The 23,240-nt window shown below is 38.9% G+C and overlaps 1 long non-coding RNA gene across 2 annotated transcripts in view; it reads left to right on the top strand.

Moving 5' to 3' along the window:
• Window positions 1–21,761, top strand: part of LOC129557045 (uncharacterized) — a 69,651-nt gene extending 47,890 nt beyond the window's left edge. The window contains exons 2-3 of one of the 2 annotated variants that reach the window (XR_016037779.1): window positions 1,362–1,462; window positions 20,890–21,761. This is a non-coding gene — a long non-coding RNA (uncharacterized LOC129557045). Of the gene's footprint in view, window positions 1–1,361; window positions 1,484–20,889 lie in introns of both variants that reach the window. The other variant, XR_016037780.1, reaches the window with a different exon arrangement.
• Window positions 21,762–23,240: the final 1,479 nt, after the last annotated feature.

Below are 23,240 nucleotides of genomic sequence, written 5' to 3'. Positions count from 1 at the left end.
CTCAGTGAGAAGCTGGAGCTATATCTGCAAGAGGATGACTTCACTGAACTCCCTACTGTGCAACAGGAAGAACTGACTAATGAAGACCTGATGGAATTGAAGGCCCAAGAAAGAACAGAGACAAGAGGAAGAAGTGACTAAAGAACCGAAGAGATTCATGACACAGGAAATGGCAAAGGGATTTTCTTTATTTGAGGAGGCACTGTTAATTTTTGAGGCATGGGACCCAAATGTAGAACAGTGCATGAAGGTTGTGCAGCCATTAAGAATACAATCCTGTGCTACTGTGTAATCTATGACAAGAAAAAAAAAAACAAACTATTTCCCTTGTATCAGTCACTGGATTGTTTTTTTTAAGACGGTAGATAGAATAGACTCCAGTGAGGAACCAGAACCTGTGCCATCAATGTCAGGAGTGAGTGAAACTGCAGCTTGCTTTCTGTCTCTTATCATTAATGATCCTTCAGCTCTACCGTCTCCCACCTCCTCTCCCTCCTCCAGGCAGGAACTCTTCTTGCCTGGCCACTCAGTGCCAGCTCCTGTATGCCAACCATTGTACTGTGCTACTGTACATTTCAAGACTCTGTACTGTAAGATTGAAAATGTTTTCCTTATTTTTTGTGGGATTTTATTGCATATTATTTGCATAAAAACTATTATTAATGTATTACAGTACAGTACTATGCAACCTATTGTGTTAGTTGGGCACCTTGTTTAACTTTGTTGGACTTAGTAACATGCTCTCAGAATGGAACTCATTTGTATGTAGGAGACTTACTGTACAATAAAATGATTGTTAGCTTTGTCTGCATAAGAAATAGAAACGTATTTGCTATAAAAGGAAAGTGTCATAGAAAGGTTAAAAGAAAATGAGCACAGAAATAGAGAAACAGAAAACTATTAGCAGCCCACATACAGATTAAGAATAACAAGTGATAATTTACATGTTTATTAGGAAAAAAATAAATGTAGTAGTTGATAGACGAGAATCTAGGGAATTTGCAATGGTCAAGAAAACTATGAAAAGTTTTCCACTTCTTTATGGAAGATAATCAAATTGAAAATTAAAATAGCATAAATATTTTTATTCTATCTTGTCAGGTTAAGTGCAATGAAGAATTATAAGACCATTGTGAACAATAGGTACAATGAAAAACTCATACCACTGGTAGGAATTTTAACTGGCATAATATTTAGCATTTACTAGACTCCCCAAATATTTGTTGATTGAATAAAAATGTATGAAAGTAAGCTTCTTGGACTGACTATTAAAAAATGGTTTGTGAGTACATAGGCAGCATTGTTCACAGGAAAATAACTTGGGTTTCGTTTCATTTTAACTCCATTCTCTTCTTTCACAGGCAGCCAGGCTGGTGGATGAAGTGAACATAACAGCCACTGTGTCTTCTTGCCTTCAACAAGGTGCATGATGTGACCTCTTCAGTGTGCTTATCACTGTCAAGTAAGAGAAATACAGTCTTAGGTAAATCTGAAAGTGAGTTCTGTGGATGTTAAGTTTAATTTCCAGTTTTTGGACCTCATTCTAGACCTATTGAATCAGAATCTCTAGAAACGAGTCCAGGAATTTTGCAAGCTACCCAAGTGACTCTTAACTATACTAAGATCTGATCACCTTTGGGCTAGATGCCAGAAACATCATAGGAACTGATTAATGCATATGGAGATTTTCATATCTTCTGCTATTTGTGTTCCCCAAGATATCCTGATGAGCATTTTCATCAGTGACTAGGATTGTTCCTTACAGATTTTCAGATATAAGAGTTAGCTAAGTTTATGAATACACTGAATGGTTACATCAAATGCAAAGGATTGGGACAACTAGAGCGAAAGGAAATATGATGGAAATAAAAGTAAGGAAAGTTATGACCAACCTAGATAGTATATTAAAAAACAGAGACGTTACTTTGCCAACAAAGGTCCGTCTAGTCAAGGCTATGGTTTTTCCAGTGGTCATGTATGGATGTGAGAGTTGGACTGTGAAGAAAGCTGATCACCGAAGAATTGATGCTTTTGAACTGTGGTGCTGGAGAAGACTCTTGAGAGTCCCTTGGACTGCAAGGAGATCCAACCAGTCCATTCTAAAGGAGATCAATTCTGGGTGTTCACTGGAAGGACTGATGCTAAAGCTGAAACTCCAGTACTTTGGCCACCTGATGCAACGAGTTGACTCACTGGAAAAGACTCTGATGCTGGGAGGGACTGGGGGCAGGAGGAGAAGGGGACGACAGAGGATGAGATGACTGGATGGCATCACCGACTCGATGGACATGAGTTTGAGTGAACTCCGGGAGTTGGTGATGGACAGGGAGACCTGGCGTGCTGTGATTCATGGGGTCGCAAAGAGTCAGACACGACTGAGCGACTGAACTGAACTGAACATACTTTATTCCAAATAATACTGCACAAGGGACAAAATGATGACAGTATTGTCTTAGCAGCACTGATTATGAACAACTCATATGGCTTCAGCCACTAGTTGTTGATGCAGTATCCGTCAGCATTATGAATTAGCTGCCCCGTAGGGCTAATATGATTCTAGGATGCATTAATGTAAATGAAATAGCCAGATTAACCAATTATATAAACCTTTATTTTGTATCAATCACTCCACGTCAAATATATTCAGGTTAGGTTCCAAACTGTAAGGAGGCTTTTCGTAAATTAATCTATATTCAGAGAAAATCAACAAAGCTAAAAAAATGACTTGAAATAATGCATATAAGGATATATTGATAGAAGACAGATGTTAGCTTGAAACAGAATAAACTAGCATTGGAGGAGATGCATAATTTTTATTTATTTTGGTTTTTGTTTGATTTGTTGGTTTGTTATTTAAAAGCAACATATTCACATTATTTTAAAAATTAAAAATTGAACAATACCTCACTGAATATGCTTCTAAACACTGTAGCATTTCAACACATACAACCTAATATCCAGGGGAATTAATTCAAACACCCCAATCAACCTAAGTTTTATATTTTCCAGATTTTTTTCCTTTGGAGTCAATCATTTCCCAAACGAAATTTACAATCATTTTGTCAAGTAAAAAAAAGTCTTATTAAGATTTTGATTGAACCTGCACAAAATTTATGGATTCATTCAGGGAGTTTTCCTGTCCCAAATAAGACAGCCGTTGTTTTATGTCTTTGTACAGAGTTCTTCAAGTTTTAAAATTGAGCTATAATTCAAATACCATTAAATTCACCCTTTTTAAAGTGTATAATTTAGTGGAAAATAATATATTCAGAGAGTATATAAACATCACCACAGTCTACTTCCGGAACATTTTTATCTTCCTGAAAGAAACTCTGTATCCATTAACAGTAAAAATCCCATCCCCAAAGCCTGCATCTCATCTGGGTCCTCTGTCGGCTTCTTGACTTAAATTCCTGCCAAGCATTGTGGGTTCCTTCTCTGTTTTTCATCCCATAAGACTTCTCTCTCCCTCCCTCCTTCTGTCTCTTTCTTTCTCTGTAGCATTTATCTTCATTCGGAATGGGAGAAAACGAGTTGGAGTTTGTTCATTTTCCCATCTTGACCTAGAAATCTTAACCTCTCTTTTGTAGCATATGTCCTTTTATTTGTAACAGATGTAATTTTATATATGGTTGCGTGATTACTTGATTAACGTCTGTGTCCCCCATTAGACTCAAAGCTTTGTTGGGGCAGACACTGTGTCTACTTTTGCTTACTAAGTGTTTCCACCACAAGGCACAATTCTGGTATTTTTAGTTGATTAAATGAATATATTAATTTTATTATCACATATGTAACAATGTCTTTTAGCATCCCACACCATTGCCATTCCTAGTCCATTCCTCTTACTTCAAGAATCCAGAATTTTCCCTCCCCTAACACTCATGCTATTTGGATACCACCATTCTCATCTTTTGCTTGTCAGTTTCAGATTTTACTCCATGTTCAGTTCAGTTCAGTCGCTCAGTCATGTCCGACTATTTGTGACCCCATGGACTGCAGCATGCCAGGCTTCCCTGTCTATCACCAACTCCCAGACCTTACTCAAACTCATGTCCAACAAGTTGGTGATGCCATCCAACTATCTCATCCTCTGTCGTCCTCTTCTCCTTCCACCTTCAATATTTCCCAGGATCAGGGTCTTTTCCATTGAGTCACTTCTTCCCATCAGGTGGCCAAAGTTTTGGAGCTTCAGCTTCAGTATCAGTCCTTCCCATGAATATTCAGGATTGATTTCCTTTAGGATTGACTAGTTGGGTCTCTTGCAGTCCAAGGGACTTCCAAGAATCTTCTTCAGCACAGCTCAGAAGCATCAATTCTTTTGCACTCAGTTTTTTTTATGGTCCAACTCTCACATTCATGCATGACTACTGGAAAAACCACAGCTTGGACTATATGGACCTTTGTTGGCAAAGTAATGTCTCTGCTTTTTAATATGTTGTCTCGGTTGGTCATGACTTTTCTTCCAAGGAGCAAGAGTCTTTGAATTTCATATTTGCAGTTACCATCTTCAGCGGTTTTTTTAGCCGCCCCCCCCGAATAAAGTCTCTCACTGTTTCCATTTGTCATGAAGTGGGGGACCTGATGCCATGATCTTTGTTTTCTGAATGTTGAGTTTTAAGCCAACTTTTTCACTCTCTTCTTTCACTTTCATCTAGAGGCTCTTTAGTTCTTCGATTTCTGCCATAAGGGTGGTGTCATCTGCATATCTGAGGTTACTATTTTCTCCCGGCAATCTTGATTCCAGCTTGTGCTTCATCCAGCCCTCCTTTTTGCATGATCTACGCTGCATATTGGAGAAGGCAATGGCATCCCACTCCAGTACTCTTGCCTGGAAAATCCCATGGGCGGAGGAGCCTGGTAGGCTGTAGTCCATGGGGTCGCTAAGAATCGGACATGACTGAGTGACTTCACTTTCACTTTTCACTTTCTTGCATTGGAGAAGGAAATGGCAACCCACTCCAGTGTTCTTGCCTGGAGAATCCCAGGGACGGGGGAGCCTGGTGGGCTGCTGTCTATGGTGTCTCACAGAGTCGGACACAACTGAAGCGACTTAGCAGTAACAGCACCAGCAGCAGCACACTGCATATAAGTTAAATAAGCAGGGTGACAATATACAGACTTGATGTAGTGTTTTCCCAGTTTGGAACCAGTTTGTTATTCAGTCCAATTCTAACTGTTGCTTCCTGACCTGCACAGATTTCTTGGGAGGCAGATAAGGCGGTCTGGTATTCCCTTCTCTTTAAGGATTTTCCAGTTTGTTGTGATCCACACAGTCAAAGGCTTTGGTGGAGTCAATAAAGCAGAAGTAGATGTATTTTTGGAACTCTCTTGCTTTTTTGATGATCCAGTGGATGTTGGCAATTTGATCTCTGGTTCCTCTGCCTTTTCTAAATCCAGCTTGGACATCTGGAAGTTCTCAGTTCATTAATGTTAAAGCCTAGCTTGGGGAATTTTGAGCATTACTTTGCTAGCCTGTGAGGTGAATGCAATTGTGTGATAGTTTGAGCATTCTTTGGCACTGCTCTTATTTGGGATTGGAATGAAAACTGACTTTTTCCAGTCCTGTTGCCATTGCTGAGTTGTCCAGATTTGCTGGCATATTGAGCGCAGCACTTTCACAGCATCACCCTTTAGGATTAGAAATAGCTCAGCTGGAGTTCCATGACCTCCACTAGCTTTGTTCATAGTGATGCTTCCTAAGTCCCATTGGACTTTACATTCCAGGATGTCTGGCTCTAGGTGAGTGATCACTCCATTATGGTTATCTGGGTCATTAAGATCTTTTTTTTATGTAGTTCTTTGTATTCTTGCAACCTCTTTTTAGTATCTTCTGCTTCTGTTAGGTCCATACCGTTTCTGTCCTTTATTGTGCCCCTCTTTGCATGAAATGTTCCCTTGGTATCTCTAATTTTCTTGAAGAGATCTTTAGTCTTTCAGTTCTATTTTTTCCCTGTATTTCTTTGCATTGATCACTTTGGAAGACTTTATATCTCCTTGCTATTCTCTGAAACTCTACATTCAGATGGCTATATCTTTCCTTTTCTCCTTTGCCTTTCACTTCTCTTCTTCTCTCAGCTATTTGTAAGGCCTCCTCAGACAACCATTTTGCCTTTTGCGTTTCTTTTTCTTGGGGATGTTTTTGATCACTGCCTCCTGTACAATGTCATGAACCTCCATCCATAGTTCTTCACGCACTCTGTCTATCAGATCTAATCCCTTGAATCTATTTGTCACTTCCACAGTATAATTGTAAGGAATTTGATTTAGGTCATACCTGAATGATCCAGTGGTTTTCCCTAGTTTCTACAGTTTAAGTCTGAATTAAGGAGTTCATGATCTGAGCCACAATCAGCACCAGGTCTTGTTTTTGCTGACTGTATAGAGCTTCTCCATCTTTGGCTGCAAAGAATATAATCAGTCTGATTTTGGTGTTGACGATCTGGTGATGTCCATGTGCAGAGTTGTCGCTTGTGTTGTTGGAAGAGGATGTTTGCTATGACCAGTGCGCTCTCGTGGCAAAACTCTGTTAGCTTTTGGCCTGCTTCATTTTTACTCCAAAGCCAAACTTGCCTGTTATTCCAGGTATCTCTTGACTTCCTACTTTTGCATTCCAGTCCCCTATGATGAGAAGGACATAATTTTTTGGTAAATTGGAAGTGGTCGAACAGGAGATGGCAAGAGTGAACGTCAACATTTTAGGAATCAGCGAACTAAAAGGACTGGAATGGGCAAATTTAATTCAGATGATCATTACATCTACTACTCTGGGCTTAGCAGTAGTTCTACTTAGAAGAAATGGAGTAGCCCTCATTGTCAACAAATGAATCTGAAATACGGTACTTGGGTGCAATCTCAAAAATAACAGAATGATCTCTGTTCATTTTCAAGGCATGTCTCACAGTAATCCAAGTCTATGCCCCAACCATTAATGCCGAAGAAGCTGAAATTGAATGATTCTGTGAAGACCTGCAAGACTTTCTAGAACTAACACCAAAAAAAAAAGATGTCCTTTTCATCATAGGGGACTGGAATTCACTCCTTATTAGTCACTTACAGTTGTAAAAATACACTGTCATCTAAAACTACCCCTTAATCCTTTAGGGTGCCTTTGGCTGCTATGAACAGAAAGCCCAGTTTAAATTTGCTTTAGGAGATAAGGTCGTTTATAACTCACATAATGAAATTTAAGACCCAGGGCAGCTTTAGGCATATTCATCAGGGTTGAGTTTGTTATTTGGCAATCCCTCTGGTCCCTGTCCTGCTGTCTGTATTAGCTTTGACCTTAAGCTGGTAGCAGGGGACCAAGACACGTAGCATCCAAAGGAGGAAGGGCACTGAGTTTCTTTGTGTAACTCTCTCTGTAGTGATGGAAAGCCTTCCCAGAAGCTCCCCAGCAGACTTTCCCTCATTCCACCAAGACTAGATTATAGGCCTCGTCCCAAATCGATCTTTGATAGAGGGACTGGGATTACCATGTTTCATTTAGTCTAATCACTGGGATGGATTGGAAGTTGATGGTGTCAGTTATTTTGACCTCTGTAACTCTACCTTTAAAATCTAATAGAATCCCCATTTTGATTATATTTCCTATTATTTAATTTTTCTTTTACATTTCCTATTCTTTAATTTTTCTCATCTCTTGACCTTCCCTCAATCTCTTCCTTTGTCTTTATTAAATCCCCTTGTCTGTCAATTCAGCTCAGTTTTTCTAAAACATCAGCCCTCAACTGGCAAACTATCTCTGCTTCCCAGTCTAATATCCATTCTCATGGGACTCTTCAGTAACCTCAGTTCCATTATAGGACCATACTTTAGCCAGTACAACAAGGTCAATCCTCAGTCAATCCTAGTTGACTTCAACAATTAACTTTGCTAGAAAAAAGTAGCATAGTTCTGCAAGCTTGTGTTACTGTAAATCTGTACCTGTTAAACTGAGAATGGCTGTTATTGCTGTGCAGATAAAGTGGGTTCTACAGATAGTAGGTCATATCCTGCTTCTACAATTCACTAGGCTGTGTGACCTCAGGCAAGTTATTTAACCGCTTGGATTCCCAATTACTTAATCTCTAAAATGAGAACAATAGTACCTATATCAAGAGATTCTCTTGCTTAAAAAGCAATATATGTAAAACAGTTTGTCCACTGGCTGGCACATAGTACTCAATTAATGCTAGCTTTTCTTTTAATTAAGAATACACAGAAGAACTATTTAGAATAGAGAAAAGCACTAGAATGGGAAAGATTAGAGATCTCTTCAAGAAAATTGGACATATGAAGGGAACATTTCATGCAAGGGTAGGCACAATAAAGGACAAAAATGTTAAGAGCCTAACAGAAGCAGATGAGATTAAGAAAAGGTGAAAAGAATACACAGAAGAACTGTGCTAAAAAGATCTTAATGACCTGGATAACCACGATGGTGTGGTTATCACCTAGAACCAGACATTCTGGAGTGTGAAGTCAAGTGGGCCTTAGGAAACATTACTATGAACAGAACTAGTGGAGGTGATGGAATTCCAGCTGAGCTATTTCAAATCTTAAAAGATGATACTGTGAAAGTACTGCACTTGATACATCAGCAAATTTGGAATACTCAGCAGTGGCCGCAGGACTGGAAAAGGTCAGTTTTCTTTCCAACCCCAAAGAGAGGCAATGCCAAAGAATGTTCAAATTATCGTACAGTTGCACTCATTTCACATGCTAGCAAGGTAATGAGTTGCACTCATTTCACATGCTAGTTCAATAGTACATGAACTGAGAACTTCCAGATGTCCAAGCTGGATTTAGAAAAGGCAGAGGAACCAGAGATCAAATTGCCAATATCCACTGGATCATAGAAAAAGCCAGAGAATTCTAGAAAAACATCTACTTCTATTTCATTGACTTCAGTGAAGCCTTTGATTGTGTGGATCACAACAAACTGGAAAATTCTTAAAGAGGTGGGACTGCCAGACCTCCTTATCTGTTTCTGAGAAACCTATATGCAGGTGAAAAAACAACAGAACGTTACATGGAACAACTGACTGGTTCACAATTGGTAAAGGTATACGACAAAGCTGTATATTGTCACCCCGATTAATAACCTTATATGCAGAGTAGTTCATGTGAAATACCAGGCTAGATGAATCACAAGTTGGAATCAATATTGCTGGAAGAAATACCAACAACCCCAGATATGCAGATGATACCACTCTAATGGCAGAAAGCAAAGAGAAACTCAAGAGCCTCTTGATGTAGCTGAAAGAGGAGAGTGAAAAAGCTGGCTTAAAATGCAACATTAAAAAAACTAAGATCATGGTGTAGTCCCATCACTCCATGCAAATAGAGGTGGGGAAAGTTTAAACAGTGACAGATTTCACTTTTTTTGGCTCCAAAATCACTGTGGATGGTGACCACAACCAAGAAATTAAAAGACACTTGCTTCTTGGATGGACAGCTGTGACAAACTTAGACAGTGTATTAAAAAGTAGAGACATCTTTGCCAACAGAGGTCCATCTAGTCAAAGCTATGGTTTTTTTCAGTAGTCATGTTTGGATAATGTGAGACGTGAACCATATAAAGAAGATTGAGCACTAAAGAACTGATGCTTTCGAATTGTGGTGCTGGAGAAGACTATTGAGAGTCCCTTGGACTGCATGGAGATCAAACCAGTCAATCCTAAAGGAAATCAACCCTGAGATATTCATTGAAAGGACTGATGCTGAAGCTGAAGCTTGAATACTTTGCCCATCTCATGCTAAGACCAGACTCATTGGAAAAGACCCTGATGCTGGGAATGATTGAGGGCAGAAGTTGAAGGGGGTCGCAGAGGATGAAATGGTTAGACAGCATCACTGACTCAATGGACATGAATTTGAGCAAACTGCAGGAGATAGTGGAGGACAGAGAGGAGCCTGGAGTGATGCAGTCCATGATGTTACAGAGTCAGACACACTTACTGGTAGAACAACTGGCTTTAGTGGCAAATCCTAAAGTTTACTCCTCTCCTTATATCTTCTACCTTGAACCAACTTTTCTTCCCCATGTGCCTCTACTCTTTTTCTTTTTTTTTTTTTGGCCAAATGGCATGTGGGATCTTAGTTCCCCAGCCAGGAATTGAACCTATGCCTACTGCAGTGGAAGCATGGAGGCTTCACCACTAAACCACCAGGGACGTCCCGGCCTCTACTCTTAATGACTGTCTTGATTTTATGAAGAACAGAGGCCAACATTTGTGGAACCTCTGGTTTCCTTTCATCTTCAAATATATGAACAACCGTATTCCCTTTTTGCTCCCTACATGTCTAGCACAGCCCTGGCAGATGAAAATATCTGGCATTTGTTCCACTGAATTTAAAATGTCCTCATTTTTTTTAATGTTCATTCCATGAAATTAGGGCAAGATAAGGGGGCAGGAATCACAATTGCAACTGTTTGAAAATTAGGCTCAATATTTGCTTGTGATGGTTGGTGAAAAATAAATCCTCTGGTATTTAAAAGCTGCCTGAAGGAGACTTGAGAATCAGGAGATGTCTACATGAAAGGACTCATTTAGCTCTGATAATTAGCAACATAAGCAAAAAACAGATGAATAAGCTGGCTTTATTTGTAAATAATCGTTTATGGTCCAAATAATTTCCCCTCTGTGACAGAGACTTCCTTGCTCAGTATTGCAACATCTCTCAAATATAAACAGTAAAACCAAATGGCTACAGACAATGATCAATGTGTTTTATGATAGCAATACAGTGGGAGAACAAACATTCCCCAACTAACTAAACACAGCCAACCAAGCAGTCATTTGAACCTCTTGTGTCAGGATAGAAATGTGATAAATATGTTTTTTCAATGTATACCCAAATTGAACTTTTGTGACCAATTCTGACACTAAATTAAATTTCTTTTCCTGCAGTAAGAATGAATTTAGGAGAGAACTTTAGAATGATGTTATTGGCTTGAGGATATTTATTCTAGTATATGTGTTCAGTCAGTTCAGTCACTAAGTCATGTCTGACTCTTTTGACCCCATGAATCACAGCACGCCAGGCCTCCCTGTCCATCACCAACTCCCGGAGTTCACTCAAACTCATGTCCATCGAGTCGGTGATGCCATCCAGCCATCTCATTCTCTGTCGTCCCCTTCTCCTCCTGCCCCCAGTCCCTCCCAGCATCAAAGTCTTCTCCAGTGAGTCAACTCTTCGCATAAGGTGGCCAAAGTATTGGAGTTTCAGCTTTAGCATCAGTCCTTCCAATGAACACCCAGGACTGATCTCCTTTAGAATGGACTGGTTGGATCTCCTTGCAGTCCAAGAGACTCAAGAGTCTTCTCCAGCACCACAGTTCAAAAGCATCAATTCTTTGGCGAACAGCTTTCTTCACAGTCCAACTCTCACATCCAGATGGTATTCCCATCTCTTTCAGAATTTTCCACAGTTTATTGTGATCCACATAGTCAAAGGCTTGGCATAGTCGATAAAGAACAAATAGATGTTTTTCTGGAACTCTCTTGCTTTTTCCATGATCCAACGGATGTTGGCAATTTGATCTCTGGTGCCTCTGTCTTTTCCAAATCCAGCTTGAACATCTGGAATTTCATAGTTCATGTACTGATGAAGCCTGGCTTAGAGAATTTTGAGCATGACTTTACTAGCATGTGAGATGAGTGCAACTGTGCGGTAGTTTGAGCATTCTTTGGCATTGCCTTTCTTTGGGATTGGAATGAAAACTGACCTTTTCCAGTCCTGTGGCCACTGCTGAGTTTTCCAAATTTGCTGGCATATTGAGTGTAGCACTTCACAGCATCATCTTTCAGGATTTGAAATAGCTCAACTGGAATTCCATCACCTCCACTAGCTTTGTTCGTAGTGGTGCTTTCTAAGGCCCACTTGACTTCACATTCCAGGATGTCTGGCTCTAGGTAAGTGATCACACCATCGTGCTTATCTTGGTTGTGAAGATCTTTTTTGTACAGTTCTTCTGTGTATTCTTGCCACCTCTTCTTAATATCTTCTGCTTCTGTTATGTCCATCCCATTTCTGCCCTTTATTGAGCCCATCTTTGCATGAAATGTTCCCTTGGTATCTCTAATGTTCTTGAAGAGATTTCTTGTCTTTCCTATTCTGTTGTTTTCCTCTATTTCTTAGCAGTGATCACTGAGGAAGGCTTTCTTATCTCTCCTTGCTATTCTTTGGAACTCTGCATTCAGATGCTTATATCTTTCCTTTTCTCCTTTGCTTTTCTCTTCTCTTCTTTTCACAGCTATTTGTAAGGCCTCCCCAGACAGCCATTTTACTCTTTTGCATTTCTTTTCCATTGGGATGGTCTTGCTCCCTGTCTCCTGTACAATGTCACGAACCTCCGTCCAGAGTTCATCAGGCACTCTATCTATCAGATCTAGTCCCTTAAATCTATTTCTCACTTCCACTGTATAATCATAAGGGATTTGATTTAGTATGTGTGTTATAAGCTCTTAATCTAAAAATCTGAGATACGGAATTTTAGCCAAGGAAGCTTGTAGATTCAAACTCAACAACTTTTTCCCGTCAAGACTCTCCATTTTATTTGTGTTCAGTGCTGAGTATATAGGCTTTCATTAGCCACTGGTCTTCATGGGATTTTGAGAAGGAAGATGCCACGGATAATTTCTGAAATGCGAGGACATTGGCAGAATGAAATGAAACTAGTTTTGAGCCAAACATTCTATCACTTAGGAGTTTAGACAATTGAGAGATTTTCTACCTTTCACACACATTTCACGTGCAATTGCAATGATCCATTCCTAGAACTGCCAATATAGATTTAACTGGGCTTTTCTTTTTGTAATAGAAAGCTGTAACTCACTTGGCCCTGTTTCTTTTCTTGGGTTCTTGTTTATTTAGAGAAACATATGTAATGTTTCTTTTCCTTTTCCTTAACTTCTTATGTTTCCCAGAAAGAATCACTTGAATTGAGAAGGTAACATTGATACAAATTCTAACTAACATCACCTATCATTGTATTGAGTTTTGTTAACTCTGTGTGTTCATAATGATGCTGTATTAAACTCTTATTAAACTTAAGGAAAATAGATGGATTTGTTTGAATGATTCTAGGGACTCTTACGGGATTCACGAGCAGTATGATTCCATGTTTCAGGAGAGAGTGAGAAAAAACTGTGCTGTATGACCTCTTTCTCCATTTCCCCCCCATAATCTCACTGCACATTTGCTTTATTTTTTAAATTTTTTATTTTGTATTCAAGCATAATTAGTTAACAGTGTTGTGTTTCAGCAAAATGTGCAGCAGAGTGATTCTGTTATATATACATGTATCTATTCTTTTTCGAATTCTTTTCTCTTTTAGGTTATTACAGAATATTGGGCAGCATTCCTTATGCTATACAGTGGGTCTTTGTTGGTCATCTATTTATTTTATTTTATGTTGTAAACTTTTTATTTTGTATTAGAGTATAGCCAATTAACAATATTGAGATAGTTTCAGGTAAACAGTGAAGGGACTCAGCCATACATATACATGTATCCATTCTCCTCCAAGATCCCCTCCCATCCAGGCTACCACATAAAGGAGCAGAGTTTCATGTGCTATTCACTATGTCCGTGTTGGTTATCCACTTTAAATATAGCAGTGAGTCCATGTCAGTCCCCAACTCCCAGTATATCCCTCCCCCAACCAAAGTTCTCTAAGTCTGTGAGTCTGTTTCTGTTTTTGTAAATAATTTTTCTTGTATCACTTTTTACGGTTCCTATATAAATGGTATCATATGGTATTTGTCTTTCTCTGCCTGACTTATTTCAGTCAGTATGACAATCCCCAGGCCCATCCATGTTACTTCAAATGGTAAAAGAAGTATGTCACAGAGTATGTGCCCAAGAAAATCACTAGTATTGCTAGAAGCAGTGAGTGACCTGTTGAAAAGAGCCATTTATTTGATTTAATTTTAGTTCCTGATTGTTTCATCTTTTTCCAGTGTCTTCATAGTCTTAATTTTTTTTTATTAAAGTATAGTTGATTTACAATGTTGTGTTTAATTTCTAGTGTACAGCAAAGTGGCTATATTCTTTTTCTTATTTTTTCCATTATTTCATAGTCTTTTATGTAAGAAGCAGACAAGCTCAGTGGGGAACTGCTAGCCAGATGTCATTGTAATCCAGAAGTATTTTACAGAATTTTTTAAAAACTTAGGGCAAGTTTTAGTTTTTTTTTTCCAATTGTCCAAGATACAGTCATTACTCCTGTGACTGTGTGGTAATGACCAACAAATGACATTGGTGCTCCATGGCTTGTAGTTGTTGTATTAAGAGATTCCAGGTTCAAATTAGAAGCTCAAGGCATTGAATTCCAACTGGATGAGACTCATACCCTATTTGCAATGTTGAACAATCAGCTATAAACAAAGAGAATTGGGGAAAAAAATCTGCTTTTTGTATAATATCCCTAATTCTTGTACTCCCTTGGGTATAGTGGCCTGATTGGGTGTTAGGTTTCTTGATCCTCTCAAATCAACTTGTTGCCATGGGATTTTGTATTTAAAATCCCTAGGTTGTACAAGTTGCTAGGTTAACGGTTTTAAAGACAGTCTTTCCAGGGCCTGAGTGCTGAGTATCTCATGGAATAGTCCTGTTTGGAGCTTCAAAATGTTCTTCATCAGATGGATGCTGTGTCCACTGACCAGGAGGCCTGTTCTTCAGGGATTCAGCTGCAACATTTGCTACCGATCATCAGGGGCTTAGAGAAGACAAACCCTTTTTCTAGCGAAATTAAGCTGACAACTAAAAATTAACCCTCTCTGGCCTATCTCATCTCTGTGTGCACTTTAGCAAACAAGTTGTGCTGAGGGGCATGGACAGCATAATCTGGGATGGTAGAGATCCATGTTTTATCACCCCTTCCTACAAAGCTTTAATGTTTGAAAATACTGTGAAGTTTCAAAGAGTCTGCTATAACCAGAAGGTGATAGGAATCCCTTGCAAACCCTGCCGGGTACTCCCTTTGGAAATGGATTGTGGCTCAAAGACACTAGGCTATGGAATGTACTCTGTCCTTCCCAGAGCCCCTGGATCCGAATCCTTCCCTAAATAGCTGCACGTGCTGATTCCTTTCTTTACCTCTGTTTCCTCATCTCTGAAACCAAATGCATACTCAGTCACTCAGTCATGTCCAACTCTTTGTGACCCCATGGACTGTAGCCCACCTGGCTCCTCTGCCCGTGGAATTTTCCAGGCAAGACTACTGAAGTGGATTACCATTCGCTACTCTTCTCAACCCAGGGATGGAACCCAGGGATTCTGTGTCTTCTGCTTTGGCAGGCGGTTTTGTTTTTTCTTCTTCTTTTTTTAGCATTGTGGCACCTGACTACAGGTCTAAAACTAAATGGCTGGTCTTAATTGATGTAAGGATGCATGTAAAGGGCCAAAGCACATATAGGGCTTAGCCTAACAGGTGCTCAATAAATGTAATTGGAACTCCCTCCTCAGTTCAACCTCATAACAAACACCTGGGATGAGAATACTCTTCGCTAATTAGGGGAGCAATTAGGAAATTGCTCCCTATGGATTAGACTTTCCTGTGTTTGTTTTATGGCAGTGGATGTGGCTGCTTTTTATATATGTCTCTAATGATTCAACAGTTAATCATTGGGCAATCTGAAGAAGTTTGCGAGTATGTGGGTATGGTGACCTCTAAGGGTAGCTGGGGGGGAGCACCCAAAAGTGAGCAGCTGTCTGATAGTCATGTCAAGACAGACACAGAAGAAACTCTCTCAAATAAATGTGGAAGGTGACCACTGCCAGGTGTGGTACCACTTCCAACTCTGCTTAATAGATTTGCATTCAGGCAATATCTATAGGACCCTTACTTTCTGACAGGGGCAGAGATAAAACAGAATTTTTGCAAATAGGATTGTTAAAATGGGGAATGATACATGCATACAAGCAAGTGCAAATCAGTGGGATAGATGTGTGGATAAATACATGCACAAGAAGCTTTGGTTGCACAAAGGAGGGAGTGCTTCAGGGGAAGGAGCATCAGGGAAGGCTTCCTGGAAGCAGTGACTTCTGATGAGCAAAGAAGTCAAACATGTGGATTGAGGAAACTCACTGAGCGGCACTGTTGGAAATATGTGAGCAGATCCTGGTGAGTGTGCTGTATGAAGCATGGATGGAACGGGCTATTTACATATCAAGGTGGGTTTTGCAGACTATCAGTTCAGTTCAGTCGCTCAGTTATGTCCAACTCTTTGCGACCCCATGAATCACAGCACGCCAGGTCTCAGAGTATAGTATTCAACAATTGTTTATTGAGTGAGTGGTTTAGAGACTCTGTTCTGTGCCCTGCTGAAGTGCAGATAAGTGTTTTCTATTGCCTCTCTCTGTTCATCCTATCATGAACCTATTAAAAGAGAAATGGAGATAGTTTACCACAACCATTTTTCTATAGCCGTTATAGTTCCAATGAGCTCTGATTTTTCTTTTTAATATTTTTGTATGATTTTAAAGGTTACTTTCTGTTTTCAGTATTATAAAATATTGGCTATATTCCCCATGTTGTATAATCATCAAACTATTATCTTACACCTAATAGTTTGTACCTCCCACCCTCTCACCCCTGTATTTCCCCCCACCACTGGTAACCACTAACAGATGTTCTCTATATTTGTGAATGTGATTCTTTTATATTATATGCACTGGTTTGTTGTATTTTCTATCTTATGATATTTATCATACTTACCGTTTTCATGTTTTATGCCTTTACAGTTCACATGAATTTAGCCCTGGCTTTATTCCTAAGGTTTCTGTGACTGCTCTTGACACAGTTAATGGCCTCTACAGTCCAACCAGACTTAGTAATATGTCATAGTTGCTTCAGATATTTTTTTCTGTTAAACGGAAATAAAGTGTTACTGGTAGAGCAGAAGCCCATCTTTTCTCTTCCCTCCCTCCTGGGAGTTAGCTTGTGTCCTGACATTCTCATGCATGTCTTAAATCTTTTACTATAAATGTATATATCTATAAACATAGTATTCTAAATATGAATAATATGGTCATTTCCTCATATATGTTTTCATATTTCAAAAAATCAGACATCATTTCAAGATGAACCAATTCAAGATGAACCTTCAAGAAAATGTATCACTTAACAAAAATGTGGGAGGGAACTCAACCAAAAACACTATATTTAAAACAGATGCTTGAGTGTCTGAAACGGGAAAGAAAATTTAAAATCACAGAATGAAAAAGCAAAATGATCACTTCAAAAATCATTTGTGTTACTTTATATTTCAGGAGGAAAATGCGTTAAAAAATTTACTTTGGTTACCATTAATCAAGTATGGAAAAATTGATACTAAAGGAGGAAATGGAATAAAAAGAAACCCAATGAGGCTTTTATACACTTTGCATCCTGATAAGATTTACTGGCAGTTTAGTTAAGGACTCTATAATTGGATAGATCAATGATGAAACAAACTAGTACAGGGCATTTCTCCTTCATCTAATTAGACTTCCTGAATCATGGAATTTAAATTATATGTGGAGAGGCTCTGTCAAAACAGACTCTCCTGCTTCTCCAGTAATTGAAAGCAACTGGATTTTTGCCCCTGGCCCCCAACATCTGGGAAACTTTCATCTTTTTTTTTTTTTCCCGCCAAGTGTGTATGTGCATAAAAGCAAAAATCTCCAGCTTCCCAAATAGATTTCAAATTTGTCCTCATTCAGCATTTTGTTGAGTTTTAATTTGTCATTAAAATTATCTCGTAGACATAGTAAAAGAAAACCAAGGTGAAGGAAGGCCTAGTTTAAGCTTACCTACAATTCTCATTATGTTCACCTGGGCCATATGTTTATCCTGCCCTCAAGTCTGTCCTAAAGGGCAAGATATTTCAGGGTTATTTCACACGGGTTGAGGATTCTTTTGTGGAATTGCAGTCTCTGAATTATTGCCCCTGGGAGCTAAGACAGATAAAGACAGAACTCAGGTAAGTTCTGCCTCAGAAGTTGAGACACACCGCGGGGCTATTAGCCTTCTGAAGCTGTGTGTTAATTGCTCACTCGGCTCCGAGTCTTTGCAGTCTCATGGACTATAGTCCGTCAGGCTCCTCCATCCACAGAATTCTCCAGGCAAGAATACTGAAGTAGGTTGCCATCCTTCTCTAGGGAACCTTCCCAACCCAGGGATCAAACCCAGGTCTCTTTCATTACAGGCAGATTCTTTACAGTCTGAGCCACCAGCGAAGACCGAAGAATCATTGTGCTTGTGTGTTAAATCGCTTCAGTCCTGTTGGACTCTGCAACACTGTGGACTGAGCCTGCCTCCCACTGCAGGAGACGTAAAAGATGCAGGTTCAACCCCTGGATCGGGAAAAATCCCCTGGAGAAGGGCATGGCAACCCACTCCACTATTCTTGCCTGGAGAAACCCATGGACAGAGGAGCCAGGAGGGCTACAGTAATGGGATCGCAACAAGTCGGACATGACTGAGGTGACTTAACATGGACTGTAGCCCACCAGGCTCCTCTGACCATGGGATTCTCCAGGCAAGAATACTGGAGTGGGTTGCCACTTCCCGCTCCAGTAGATCTTCCCGACCCAGGGATCGAACGTGCATCTCCTGTGTCCCCGGCATGCCCAAGCGGGTTCTTTGTCATTAGCACCATCTGGAAAGCTGAGTGCTTCACCAGTTCCTGGGGCTATTTCTCCAAGACAGATCCTAGCTCTGATTCTTTCCTTTTTTTTTTTTAAACTTCTTTCTTTATATTGGAAGATAGCTGATTAACAACATTGTGATAGTTTAAAACATATCTGTTGGGATAGTTCAAACATATCTGTTGAATATATCTCAATTTAACCATTAATGAATGAAGAATTTAACTATTGATTGACTTTTCCTCTTTACCTGTGTACTCTAAAAATGTTTATAGGATTGCTCTAAAGTGTTCCAAACACAATGCGATATTTGAAAAGCAGAGCATTGTGACTTAAGTATAGTTATTTCTAGTAAAAATCCTATAGATGTTTTGAATGAAGAATCAAAATATTTACAGACCTGTATATTTTAAGATCCCTTGGATCTTGCAGTTGTAGTAATAGCTTCCACCTCACTTCAAAAGAAGGGATCACCCAGGTAAAGAGGTAAGTGGAGTCCCTTTGCTTCCACTTGAGACTTCACTTTTCTTTACCTGGATGATCCCTTCTTTTTAAGAAAAACATTTATTTTATTTTTAATTGGAGGATAATTCCTTTACAATGTAGTGATGGTTTCTGCCATACATCAACAAGAGTCAGCCACAGGCCATGCATGTGTCCCCTCTATCTTAAACATCACTTGCACCTCCTTTCCCATCTCACCCCTCTAGATTGTCACAGAGAACCAACTTTGGGTTCCCTGCATGATCTAGTAAATTCCCACTGGCTACCTTTTTACATATGGTAATGTATATATTTCAGTACTATTCTCTCAAGTCTTCCCACACTCTCCCTACCCCACTGTGACCAAAAGTCTGTTCTTAATGTCTGCATCTCCTTTGCTGCTTTGCAAATAGGATCATCAGTACCATCTTTCTAGATTCCATGTATATGCATTAATATATGATATTTGTCTTTCTCCTTCTGAGTTACTTCACTCTGTATAATAGACTCTAGGTTCACCCACCTCATTAGAATTGATTCATATGTGTTCCTTTTTATAACTGAGTAATATTCCATTGTGTATATGTACCACAACTTTATCCATTCATCTATCAATGGACATCTAGGCTGCTTCCATGACCTAGCTATTGTATGATCCCGTCTTTTGAAGTGAGATGGAAGTTATTACCACAGTTGCAAGATACAAGGATCTTAAAATATACAGATCTGTGACTACTTTGATTCTTCATTCAAAGTATCTGTAGGATTTTACTAGAAATAACTAAAGCCATGATGCTCTGCTTTTCAAATATCTCAGTGTTTGGAATAATTTAGAGCAACCCTGTAAACATTTTAGAGTACTTAGGCAAAAAGGAAAAGTCAGTCAATAGTTAAATTCTTCATTCATCAAGAGTTAAATTGAGATATATCTAACAGATATATTTGAAATGGTTGTTGGTAAAATATAACTTCAGGAATTGTTTCTAAAAAGACTGATTTTTTTGAATGGCATTGAACAAAAAAAGAACAGTTTTTTAAAAGCAAAAAACAAACAAAAACACTTCCAGCACAATTGGTAGGCTTTTTAGCAATATAAACAGAACTGAAAAAATCAAACATGAAAACTAAAAATATGTCAGAAAAAGAATTACTGATTTCACACTTTAGATCAAGAGACAGACACAAAGAAAAGATATCATAAGAGGAGGAAATTTTTAACCCAAATTTTACAAATAAATTTTATATTTATTCTGAATATTGGTCCCTAGAAGAATGTGTGCATATCCCATAGAGATAGGCTCAGATACAGAGATGGAATTTCCACGTCTTTCTGCAAAAATCATTTCCTTCATTGGTCTGTCATGGTCATAACCACCCTCCCCAAGTCTGTTAAACTTCCTGCCTGTGAAAATATCATTTCAAATCTCCTTGTGAATTAGAAAATTGATGAGAAAATGTTAGATGAAAAATAACTTGTATTAAACTGAAGTGTTTGTATCTCAAAATGTCTTCACTGTTTTCTCTGATGAATTCCTGCCTTTTCAGTCTTAAAATCCCAAACTTGAGAAACTTCTCCTCCTGAAATAACATCCCTCACCATTTTCCTGTGCATTCCTCTCCCTGATACTGATGACTTCTTCTTTCGTGCTCTCTCTACACCTTGTATAGACTTTAATTGTATCATTTATAACCATTGAGTCACACTGGATTACTATTGACACACTAGTAAAATATACTGTGAGATCTTTGAGAATAATAACATATTTTTTTGTTTGTTTTGTTTAGATTCAAAGCATTGCTAAGAACCTGTCTAACAGTCAGCTCAACATAACACATGTTCATGAGTAAATTATGGGAAGGTGAAGAAAAGTCCTGGGGCTCCCCTGCATGGCACACCAGATTTAGCTGATCCTGGATCTAGAAGCATGAGAGAAAGGATTTCTTCAAAACAAACTCTGAGAGGAATGGAGAGTTTTAGTTTAATGGGTGGCATTTCATTTTGGCGAGATAAAAAGGTTACGGAGATTGGCTGCACAACAATGCGAATGTGCTTAATTTTACACCGCCAGATTGTTCACCTGAAAATGGTTAAGATGGCAAATTTTATGTTTTGTGTATTTTACCATAATTAAACATAAAAAAAGTTTGGATGATAAGGAAGAGGACATATGAGCGCGAGACATTGTAAGTGGCCTAATGACCTCTCACCTGTGATGAGCGGAGATAATATCCATGACAACTGGCTACTCACACTTGGTGTTTTTCCTTTTGGGTGCACTGTGTTTCAGATTGTATCTTGTTTGATTTTTTGACTAACCCTGTGAATGGAACACATTTTTTCTCCTGCTAAAGACCTAGAAACTAAGATGAAAAGAAGTGAACTGAACACTGGGGATCTGCTGGGTCACTGCCAAGATTGGTGGTCAGCTGTCTGATGTTAACCAGGCAGGCTGGGCTCATGATCTCACGGTATTTTGTCCTATCTGTGGCGCTTTAGGCCCAGAGAAAGCCACTCTGCTCCCACCTGGGGCTCTGGGGGCTGGTCCAATATGCTGCTGTTGGGAGGTCATCTTGGATGAACAGGAGAGGAAGAGTTTTCTCTCAAGGATGGCACCTGCACTCTGTCTGGATGATCCTCTCAAGCAGCTAGTCTCTTATTTGGTATTGCCCAAACATTGTCCATGTGAGCCTCGGCTGATGCAGTGCTGGCCACTGTAACACAACTGCCTTTAAACCAACTGAGAGAATTCTATTTTCAGTGCCAACAAAGTCTAGATTTGGGAGTAAGGCAGTGACTTCTAATTCTTCCCTTGCAGCTGCCCAGGAGACCAAGTTTCCCAGCCTCCCTGGCAGCTGGGTATGGTCATGAGACTGAGTGTTGACCAATAGGATGTGAGCAGGAATAGCAACTTCTAAATTGACTTTGTTTAAGAAAGTCACCTTTATTTCTTCTCTGCTCTTTTCCAGTGAGTTAGCCTCAATCACGCTGCCTTGGGTCATTCCCTAGGGCAGGATTTTCTCAAATTTTTGGTCTTAGGACTTCTTCAGACTCTGAAAAATTTTTGAGGAATCCCAACTAGCTTTTGTTCCTTACGGGCAGATTTACTGTATTTAAAAAGTAAAACTAAGAAAAATTGTATTAATTATTTATCAAGTCATTTAAAACTAACTTTAATAAACCTATTGTATAGTAACATAATATTACATATTAACATATAAGTACATTTTAATGAAAACTAGCCATATTGAAAAATTTAAGCTATGTATTAATTCATTTAAAATAATTATAATAAAACTGGTAAGTGTTAATATAAGACCATATTTTATTAAAATATTTTGTTTTCCTAGACAAAAAAATTCAGTGAGAAGAGGGGAATTGTTTTACAGTTTTCAAATCACCTAATGTTTGGCTTAAAAAAAACAGCTGGGTTCTCACATATGCTTCTGCATGAACTCTGCTGGGACAGACTCTTTTGCTTGCAGTCTGAGTATTCTAGTAGTCGTTTAAAAAAATGTTATTCTTCTTTGATACTACAACAAATATAAGTGATAGTTTCTTAAAGGTTAGCTGCAGTGTGAAGTCTGAAGCTTTATCAAGTGACTTTCACACTCAGGTGCGTGAAGAGTCTACTGGTCTGTTCTGCACTTTAAATGGATCTTTTACCCATTCATGACCTTACAATATTGCCTCACTGAGTTGCGTAGACCTTTCAGATGTTCACACATTTTATGAAACAACATCAAAACATCCCAACTGTTCACAACAACACCAATCTCAGAAGAAAAAAAAAAGGTAGTAACTTAAAGATAGTCAAAAGTCTTTAAGTACTGGGAAGCTGTCAAGTTCAAGGTACAGGTACAATTTTTCCAAAATTATAATTTTTGCTTCAAAGTTCAAATTTTGTAATTGGCAACAAATACTGTCAGTTGTTTTTCTTGATTTGGATTTTAAATTTTCACAAAGATGTCTGTCAAACACCCAAATCTGAATAAGAATATTTGTCTTTCAGCTATTCTTTCAAGTGAAAATCATGATCCATAGAGAAAATAAAAGTAGCTAGCTCTCCTTGAAATGCAAAATTTCACAAGTGCTTTTCTTGGAGACAAATATATTACCTTGGAATTCATCAGACTTG

This window comes from Moschus berezovskii, chromosome 7 (assembly GCF_049115385.1).
Source record: "Moschus berezovskii isolate FMDL1 chromosome 7, NW_MosBer_1.0, whole genome shotgun sequence".
Taxonomy (NCBI): domain Eukaryota; kingdom Metazoa; phylum Chordata; class Mammalia; order Artiodactyla; family Moschidae; genus Moschus; species Moschus berezovskii.
This window is presented reverse-complemented; position numbering and strand designations above follow the sequence as displayed.